Source organism: Macaca thibetana, chromosome 13 (assembly GCF_024542745.1).
Source record: "Macaca thibetana thibetana isolate TM-01 chromosome 13, ASM2454274v1, whole genome shotgun sequence".
In the NCBI taxonomy this organism is placed as follows: domain Eukaryota; kingdom Metazoa; phylum Chordata; class Mammalia; order Primates; family Cercopithecidae; genus Macaca; species Macaca thibetana.
The window spans coordinates 15,570,305-15,580,654 of record NC_065590.1 but is presented as its reverse complement, the minus strand read 5'-3'; positions in this window follow the sequence as shown (position 1 = coordinate 15,580,654).

Below are 10,350 nucleotides of genomic sequence, written 5' to 3'. Positions count from 1 at the left end.
CTTAAAGGAGATGTTGATCTTGAATATTGAATGAAATAAACAGGACACAGAACTGTGGATGTATGACCATCCTAATTTGCAGAACAAATTTGGGATTGTGCAGTTTATAATTTTATATAGTTTTTCACTTACACTTGTGAATAAGCATTTCCCCTCAGTCATCAAATATGTAAATATGTATAAAAAGAAGACCAGGAAGGAAATAAGCAAAAACAGCGGTTATTTCTAGTAGATAGCATTTCCTATCCTGTACTTTCTATATTTTCTAAACATTCTACGATGACTGTGTACTACTTTTATAATTAAAAAAAAAAAAAAAAAGTGGCTGCTACTTAAAAATGAGAATTATTCCGGTCACCTCTAGGGCTGTGCCTCTGTGCCGTGGTTACCCAGGGGCCTTAACTGCGGCTCCTTGTCTAAGAACAAGCTTGTGTGTTTAATTAGGTCACCCTCCTGCCGACCTAGAATCTCCGCACAGGGCTTAGCTTGTGCTGCCTGGAACCCCCCAGGAGCCGCCCTCCAAGGGAACTCTCAGCTTCTCACACACAGGCACTGCTTCTGCCTGCTGAGTGTGAATTTGAGACTTCTGTGAACTGTCACTCCGACAGAGCTGCCACTCTCAGGCCTCTCCAACCTATTTTCTTTAAGAATCAATTCAGACGCCCAGACACAGTGGCTCCTGCCTATAATCCCAGCACTTTGGGAGGTCAAGGTGGGGGTGGATCACTTGAGGTAAGGAGTTCGAGACCAGCCTGGCCAACATGGTGAAACCCTGTCTCTGCTAAAAAATACAAACATTAGCTGGGTGTGGTGGCATGCACCTGTAATCTCAGTTACTCGGAAGGCTAAGGCAGGAGAATCGCTTGAACCCAGGAGGCAGAGGTGGCAGTGAGCCGAGATCGTGCCACTGCACTACGGTCTGGGCGACAGAGCGAGACTCTGACTCAAAATAAATAAATAGGCCGGGCGCGGTGGCTCAAGCCTGTAATCCCAGCACTTTGGGAGGCCGAGACGGGCGGATCACGAGGTCAGGAGATCAAGACCATCCTGGCTAACACGGTGAAACCCCGTCTCTACTAAAAAATACAAAAAACTAGCCGGGCGAGGTGGCGGGCGCCTGTAGTCCCAGCTACTCTGGAGGCTGAGGCAGGAGAATGGCGTGAACCCGGGAGGCGGAGCTTGCAGTGAGCTGAGATCCGGCCACTGCACTCCAGCTTGGGCAACAGAGCGAGACCCCGTCTCAAAAAAAAAAAAAATAAATAAATAAAAAATAAAAAATAAATAAATAAATAAATAAATAAATAAATAAATAAATTCAGACATACCTTATTGAAGAGAAAATGAAGACTTGGGAACATTTTAACAGTTTTGGGATGATGAGAATTCATTAATTCATTAATGAACAATAGCTGCGGTTGCAGGCAGCTACCATTCATTGTTTCCTACGGCCTTCCCCGTATGTCCCGTGTCACATGCGTTCAGGCTCTGGAGTGACTGGTGTGTGGACAGAGCGAGAGGGAGAATTCTCAGAAGTCAAGCTGGCGTGACAGCTGGAAGAGCCGCCTGGGAAGGAGCCCATCCCAAGGGGAGAAGGAGCTTGGCACAGCCAGCTTGACTCAATAGCAAAGCCTTCAGTATAGACCTCCTGGTCTGCTTCCCCACGTGCTGTTCCACTCACATCTTCATCCAGGTCTGGCCCTTGTGACGGTGTGCCGTGTGCTGTGTGGGGTGCTGTGCGGTGTGCTGTGCGTGTCTGAGTGTGAGTGTGCGAGTGAGTGAGAGTTCAGGGTCCGGTGTCCACGGGGGAAGCTGCAAAGGAGTCAGGGAGCAGAACTGGGGACGGGTGGAGAAGGGACAGCTGGGACTGGCAGCCTCATAGGACAGAGTCTGTGAAAAAATAGTACAGCACCATCCACTTTCAAAAATAGTCTTCCATAGCTGTTTTACAATAACCCGTGTGCACTGCTGGTGACACCTTGGACCTTGTCATCTCCCAGGCTGCTCCACATCTGAAGCCTTACATTTTATCATCTTTAATGGTTTTAAATTCAAGTAGGAGGTACACACAGTGATGTACATGAATTCCTATGCCCACTATTGGGTCTGTGAGATTCACCCGTGTTATTGTGAGTAGCATGGTTGGTTTTTCTTCATTGCTGATTCTACTGGGTCAACACTTCACCATTTATTTACCCATTCTGGAACTGTTGGCTATCTGGCTTGTTTTCAGTGTGCAGCGATGATGGATAAAGATAACATGGCATTTTGCATACGTCTTTTGGTGGACACACACCTTTGTCTTTTTTTGCTTATTTGTTTTGGGATGATGTCTCACTCTGTCACCCAGGCTGGAGTGCAGTGGCAGGATCTCGGCTCACTGCAACCTCCACCACCTGGGTTCAAGCGATTCTTCTGCCTCAGCCTCCTGAATAGCTGGGACTACAGGCGTGTGCCACCAAACCATTTTTGGTAGTCACGTTTTCACCATGTTGGCCAGGCTGGTCTCAAACTCCTGACCTCAAGTGATCTGCCTGCCTCAGCCTCCCAAAGTGCTGGGATTATAGGTGTAAGCCACCGCGCCTGTCCCACGCCATTGTCTTTTAACCCACTTTCCTTCCTGTGGCCTATTTGCTGCTCATTGAGACTCCAGTCCTGCAACCCTGCCGGGTTTCTTGCTCATCAGTCTGGCTACTGCCCTGATTCATTTCGTTCTTGGCTAAGACTCATGCAAGGGGTGCCTTTCACAGGCTGTTCCCACTTCTGCACCCTCCTCTCCCTCCTGACTCCTGCCCTATCTCACCACTGACATCCCACTGGCCGGCCGAGGCCTCCCCTGACCTAATGAATAGTGCAGGGGGCATTTGGGCCTTCTCTCCCTCTGCGTTTCTGCAGCACTGTGCCTGCTCCAGGGGCTTAGGTCAGCCTTTCTCCTCCTCCTCTTCCCCTCCTCTGCCTGCTTCCTCTCAGCCTCCTCTGCTGGGTCCTCTCCTGTCTCCATCCCACCTGGTTGTTCCTGGGGCTCTGTTCTTGCCTCTCTTTCTGTCCCTCTCCAAGGGTCCTCATGCTGGATCTTTAGCTGCCATAGATGCTGATGCAACATCTCTCATCCTTGATCCCTAGGTCCAAAAATCTAGGGGATTTTTCCAAACTCATTTGGTGGAAAACCTTGACAGGCCCTGATAGGAGGTTATTTGCTGTCCCTATGTAGCCACTTCGTGTGAATGAATATTCATATGTTGGCTGCAGGAATGTCAACGTGTTTGACTCTGGGCTGCTACCCCAGATCCCAGCAAGGGTGTGACCATGCATATATAGAGGGAATTATGTTTTACCTTCTTACCTCCAGAAAATATTAAATCTAGCTGGGCATGGTGGCTTGTGCCTGCAATCCCGGCTAGAGGCTGCGACCAGTGTATTGCTTGAGTCCAGAAGTTCCGGACCAGCCTAAGCAACATAGTGAGACTCCCGTCTCTAAAAAAACCTTTTATCTTAAAAGGAAAATATTGAGGTTGAGTGTGGTGGTTCATGCCTGTAATCCCAGCACTTTGGAAGGCCAAGGCAGGCAGATGACCTGAGGTCAGTAGTTCGAGACCAGCCTAACCAACATGATGAAACCCCGTTTCTACTAAAAATACAAAAAAATTAGCCAAGCATGGTGGCGGGCACCTGTAATCCCAGCTACTTGGGAGGTTGAGGCAGGAGAAGCGCTTGAACCAGGGAGGCGGAGGTTGCAGTGAGCTGTGATCATGCCATTGCACTCCAACCTGGGCAACAAGAGCAAAACCCCGTCTCAAAAAAAAAAAAGAAAGAAAGAAAAGAAAATATAGAATCCGAATATATCTGGCCCTAATGGGTTCAGCTTAGGAATTGTAGACCTGGAACTCCCAACTGTGCCTCAGCCCAGGCCTCCCCAGCTCATGAATGGGGCCGTTCACCCTCCTGACAAGCCCCCTTCCTTCTGGCATCTCTGGGTGGGTGACTCCATACTCCTCTAGCTCCTTAGAATCTAAGCCTCTTCCCTCACCAAGATCCCCGACGGTTCATCAGTTCTCAAGTCCTGATTAACGTAGTGGGTCTCTGGCCTGTCCTCCCTTCTCTATTTCCCATTAATTCAGGCTCTCAACAGTGCCTTCCTGGGCGACTGCAGTGACTTCTCAGCAGCTCTGCTTTATCTGAGCTTCCAGTGCCTCCTTGAGCTGCCACCGGAGGCGGCTTTAGAAATCGGGTGGAGCACACCCTCATCGCGCTCAAGATGCTGCCTGGCTCCCCACCATCTACAGGATCAAGGTCAATCTCTTTAGTGGAACACAGGAGCCTTCCCGATCTGGCCTTGCTCTCCTCTCCCATCTCCCACGGGTCCCTGGTACTGGTGGTGGGCGGGTCACAGCCCTTCTCCCTTTCACACCCACTGTTGCTCTGCTAAGAATTCTTCTTGTGGTCTGCCTAGGGGGCTCCTGTTCATTTTTCAAAAGAGAGTGGGCATCAGCTTCTCCTGGAACTGCCTTCACCTCGTTCGCCTACAAAGGCCAGGTTTTTGGTGAAATACAACTCTCCTGTTGATGTCCTGCTTCCATATTTTATGCCCAAAGCCCCATGTCTGTAATGGAACATTCTAGTAGGAGCCGAACTTGCCCTCTCAGTGTCACTTCTCTCGAGTCCCACGTGAGTGGCATCTCCCTCCCCTCCATACCCCTTCCGTGTGCCCACTACTGCTCCCAGAACTCTGGCTTGATGAATTCTTCTCCTTACAACATTGTGACAGTCCCCTCTGGAGGATGATTGCTTGAACTTGAGCCCTGGACAGCTTCCCAGTTTCTGGCACCCCTTCCCATCCAAACTTATAAACCTCATCCCAGCCCAGACTTCATCCACAGACAAATGGACTCTATCCTTAAGGCTTCCTCTCCTTCATCACAAATCATTCTGCAAGCCAAAGGGGGTTTTCTCCCAAATTTTCTCCAACCTCTCCCCTCCTAGCATCACACCCACCGAGGTCTGATTCAGGCTCAGCATTCCTTGCCCTACTCACTGCAGCCGTCTCCAAACTGGCCTCTGCCCCTCGATCCGGGGCCAGGGAGATTGACCCTTCTTGCACAGGGGACCAGGTCACTCTTCCTCTTGCCACTTTCCACATATGATCTGTCGCCTACAAGATAAAGTCCCTGGAGAGCCACTGCGGCGTGCCCTACTCACCCCTCATGCCATTCTCTGCATTCCCAGTCATGTGTGCCCCCCTCCAGCCAGGCCTGTCTGCGTGCGATTCCTGCCCACTGGCCGGGCTGTCGCTCAGAACCATTCGTGGACACCCTTGCATGAGTGCGGCTCCACCTGCCCTTGCCTGGTGGCTTATCCTTTAAGGCTTCCTTCTCCGGAAAGCTCTTCCTTATCCCCCTGGGTGCTCAAGGACACGGGCTCATCTTTTCACTGTTTCCTAGTAACACGTGTTGTCTGCCTCCTCCTGTACTGTGAACTCCCTAAAGGACAAGTGACACATCTTACTCATAGTTTTGAACCCAGCTTCCAGCGCGGGCGTGGTGGGAGGCAGATGCGTAATCGATGTATGTTGTCTGACTAGGATGATTTATGAATAGGAGATGCCTGGAATACACGGATCTCAGGCTCCCACCAGCTTCCCTTTGCCTCTGAACTCTGCCCTGGCCCCTCCTCATCTTGCCCACATCCTGCTGTGTAGATACTCGCCCCTTCCGACTCTGAAGGTTGCAGGGAGGGGGCCCGTGGCTCTCTATGGGAGAGCTGCCCCAGCTTTGGCTCTCAGCCTCCCCTGGCTGAACCTCAGTGGGAGCTGAGCAGGTTTGCCGTGGCCTTGGATGCCCTTCCTTTCACCCCAGATCTTGCCTCAGGGCTCTCCTGCAGCTTCCTGCCCTCTGCTGCTGGACTAGGAGGCCTCCAGCACTCTCCCTGACATGTTCCTCCAGGAGAGGACACAGCTGTCTCCTGAGCCTCCGGCGCCCTCCACCTCCACCATTCTCAGACGCTTCCCTGGGGAGACACGACCTGTCAGGACTGCACAGCTGCTGAGATGAGGACCCCCTTGGTGTTCCAATTTAGGAGTAAATAAGGCTTCGCCCCCTCAGGAGTCGGTTTCACATTAAAGAGGAGTCCCAAGAACCTTGCACTGATGGCACTTGGGGGAACCCTTGGCTCCTGGTCTCCCCTGCTTTCTCTGGGCTATGTAGTGACCTTCCTGTCCTCACCTCCTTTCCACCTATCCCTGAAACTGCAGGCTCCAAGGCCTCCAGCCCGAGCTCAGGGTCAGTGTTTGGCATGCCCTCTGCCCAGCCCTGGTCCCAACATACCCCCCACCCCAGGTCACATAGGTGCACCCTGTTACCCACCCACCCACGCTCACACATGCATGCAGGCAATCACACACGCTGACACCCACACTCATGCACATGCGTGCACCTCCTCACGTGTGCACACACACCCACACTCATACACATCCCCCACTCACAGATCACACACATCACAAACTCCTGGCAATGTTCATTGTTTTGATGGAAGGAGAGATAGGTTTTTGGAAATTTCCTAATCTCTCACCCCAAATCTCCCCCTCCATGACCCCGAACAGAAAAAGGGGCCAGCATTTGCCCTGGGTGAGGCAGAATTGAATCTGGGCCATGGTGCCCCACGTCTCTGACTCATTCTCAGACCCGTCCAGCCAGTGGAGACCAACCTTTGGTCAGAGACTGGTCAAAGCCCCTCCCCAGCCACCCTAGAACATGGCTTTTAGCAGTGTGGCCACATCAGAGGGGAGCAGACACCTGGGGACTCTAGCAGGGCTCGAAGGCCATTGCCCTCAGGGCAAGTCCCATCCTTTGCTATCCCCTGTGGTTCATTTTCTTTCTGCCTCCCAGCACTTGGCTCCTTGCTGGCTGTGTGAAATTCCCTTCTCTTCTAAACTAATAAAAATCCTACATTTTCTTTAACACCTCGTCCGAGACTCTCCTCTGTTCAAAAGACTCCCTGGCGTCCTGGTTGGGTCTCTGCGTCAATCCCCCTGTACCAGCTGCACCTGTGTGAGGAAGGCCCTGTCTGGAAGGAGGTTTCTGGTCACCTGAAGATGGTTTCTCCAAGCTCAGGAGAGTGGACGTTGCCCCATCCCCTGGTCACAGGTTCCACACTGCTTAAAGCTGTGGTGGATGCGCTGGGGGGATCTGGAATTTTGCCTCTTACAGAAGGTGAGGGGAGACAGCCACGCCCTGCACTTGGTCCCTGCCCCACCATGCACCCCGGTTCTGGTGACCTCTTTGAGTGCAGGCAGTAGTGGTGAGCAAAGCCTGCTGGGCCTTGACCCTTTTTGTTTTCTTTTTTAAGAGAGTGGGTCTCACTCTGCTGCCCTGACTGGAGTGCAGTGGTGCGATCATGGCTCACTGCAGCCTCCACCTCCTAGGCACAAGTGATCCTCCCCACTCAGCCTCCTGAATAGCTGGGACTGCAGATATGTGCCACCATGGCTAATTTTTTTTGACATTTTTAAAGAAATGGGTCTTATTATGTTGTCCAGGCTGGTCTTGAGCTTCTGGCCTCTACTGATTCTCCTGCCTTGGCCTCCTGACTCACTGGGATTATAGACGTGAGTCACCGTGGCGGGCAACACTTTTTAAATGGATACAGTCTAGGTAGAAGAATCAAGAGGAATGCTGGCTGGGTTGGTCCTGTTTCCACCTCCCTGTAATAAAGGAGAGCTGCCAAGCTGGGGGCTCAGAAGAAGGTGGGAGGAAGAGGGGAAGAACTCCAGGACAGCAATAAGGAGGCTGGAAAAGGGGTCTTGGAACATAGACCATCTTTTTAAGACATTTTGAAATTTGTAAGTAATTTTGAGTTTATGAAAAGTTGTAAAAGTAAAAAAATAGTACAGAGAATATCCTTACAGCCTTTACCAAGATGTACCTGTTGCTAACATTTTACTCTGTTTGCTTTGTTGTCCCCTGTTCTATATGAACACACATGGGTATGTATGTACGTAGGTATGTGTGTGTATGTATGTGTATGTATGTACCTATGTGTATGTATGCATGTCTGTGTTCGTCTGTCTGTATGTGTATACAGACAATTATTTTTCCTGAACCACTTGAAGGTAAGTTACACTCATCATGAGCTTTATCCTAAATTCTTTAATGAATATTTCCCAGGAATAGGGATATTTTCTTACGTTACCATGGTATAGTCATCCACTTCATAGGTTTACATTGAGACAGGACTTTCATCGAACCCACCACCCACACTGCAATCTTATTTGTTGACCCATCATGTCCTTGGCACTATATGTGCCTGCAGTAGAGGATTCTGTGTAGGCTTGAATATGGCGTTCATTCACCGTGGCTCTTTAGCCTTCTGTAATCTGGAACATTTCCTCCGCCTTTCTTTGTCTTTAATGACATTGAAAAGTCAAGGGACTTTTGTGAGGGGCCATGGGCAGAGGCGGTTTTGCCTACTGATTAAGAATACAGATGCTGGCACCCGGCTGCCTGGGCTCAGTCCCACGCTGCCATTTATCAGCCTGGTAAGTGTAGGCGAGTTGCTTAACCCTTCTGTGCCTCAGTTTGATCCTTCATGAATCCAGTGAACAGTCAGCCTGTCACGTGGGGCTGTTAGGAGGCTTGGCACACAGTAAAAACAGGGCAGCCATTGGCTTATTGTTTTGGTGGCAAGTATTTTCTTGAAGAGGTTCCCAGTGCATCAAGCCTCACAGGGATGGCTTAGCATTGGCTCAGGGATCAGGATCAAGTGGGGACTGTGGCAGCCTTCAGTCCTCCCTGACTGTACATACGGTTAGCCTAAGGATTCTGTGGTCTGGACAAGCAGCCATATCCTAAGATGGTAGCAGAGACCACGCCAAAGATGGTAGCAGAGACCATGCCAGCCAAAGACTCAACAGGGATGCGGCTACCTCAACAGACAGCAATGTGTGGACCTGGGACCCTCCAGGAAGCGAAACCCTTCCCAATTACCAGTGTGGCTGGGGGTAAGTCCCACGTTGTTGAGTCAGCCCCAGAAGAGGTACCTGGAGAAGGGACCTGAGAAGCCACTGAAATGACGAATCATACCTGAACGTTGCTGGATGGCTTCATCGCCCTCAGGTGCAGAGACTTCAAGATAGAGCCTAAGTTCAGCTATAGGAAAGGCAGGTTTTGTACAGCTGCCATGATGCCTCCCAGTGGAAGGGCTGAGCAACTCCTAGAGACTTCTCCTAACCAGATATTACGCCTCCTTCTCTTTTCTGACCTAGAGAGGAACCAGGCAATGTGGAAAAGGGGCTTAAAGGGCTCCCATGAGATGAGCAGAGCGCATGGAGTAATGGGTGGAAGGGACTCCAGACAGTCTCCTGATTTCTGAAGCTCAGTTCTCGCCTGACACCTTCCGTGAAGGCTGCTGTATATAGCCTGCTAACCATCAGTCTGTCTGTCCATGAATCTACCCACCCAACTGTCTGTCTGTCCATTCACTGATTTGTGCATCCACCCATCTCTCCATCCATCCTTCATCCCTCCATCCAATGAGGAAACACATATCCTACAGCCTCCATATCCTTGCCTCACCATCCTAATGCAGTCATGTGGGGCTTGACCACAGGGATATGTTCTGAAAAACGTGTTGTTAGTCGATTTCACCATTGTGCGTTGTCATAGAGTGCACTTACACAAACCTAGGTGGTACAGCCTACTACACACCTCAGCGGCAGGGTACAGCCTATTTCTCCTAGCCAGCATCACCACAAACATGTGAGTGATACTTTGCATTATGATGGTGATGAGGTCACTAGGTCATAGGAGTTGTTCAGTTCCTTGTCATCTTACGGGACTAAGTGGCATATGCAGTCTGTTGTTGGGCAAAACATGGCTCTGCAGTGCACAGCTGTGCTTGCTCATCTGGCTTTGTCAAGGAAGGAGCGATAACTTTTATTTTTTTAAGAGTGCCACCTTCATTTAGTTTAGTCATTTTGGAGAGAAAGTGCTGAAACTGACTGTAAACTTGTCTTTTGTTTTTTGAGACGGAGTCTTGCTTTGTCGCCCAGGCTGGAGTACAGTGGCATGGTCTTGGATCACTGCAAGCTCTGCTTCCTGGGTTCAAGCGATTCTCCCACCTCAGCCTCCTGAGTAGCTGGGATTACAGGCATGTGCCACCGTGGCTGGCTAATCTTTGTATTTTTAGTAGAGATGGGGTTTCACTGTGCTGGCCAGGCTGGTCTCAAACTCCTGACCTAGTAATCCGCCTGCCTTGGCCTCCCAAAGTGCTGGGATTACAGGTGTGAGCCACTGTGCCCGGACCTTTCCTTCCTTCCTTCCTTCCTTCCTTCCTTCCTTCCTTCCTTCCTTCCTTCCTTCC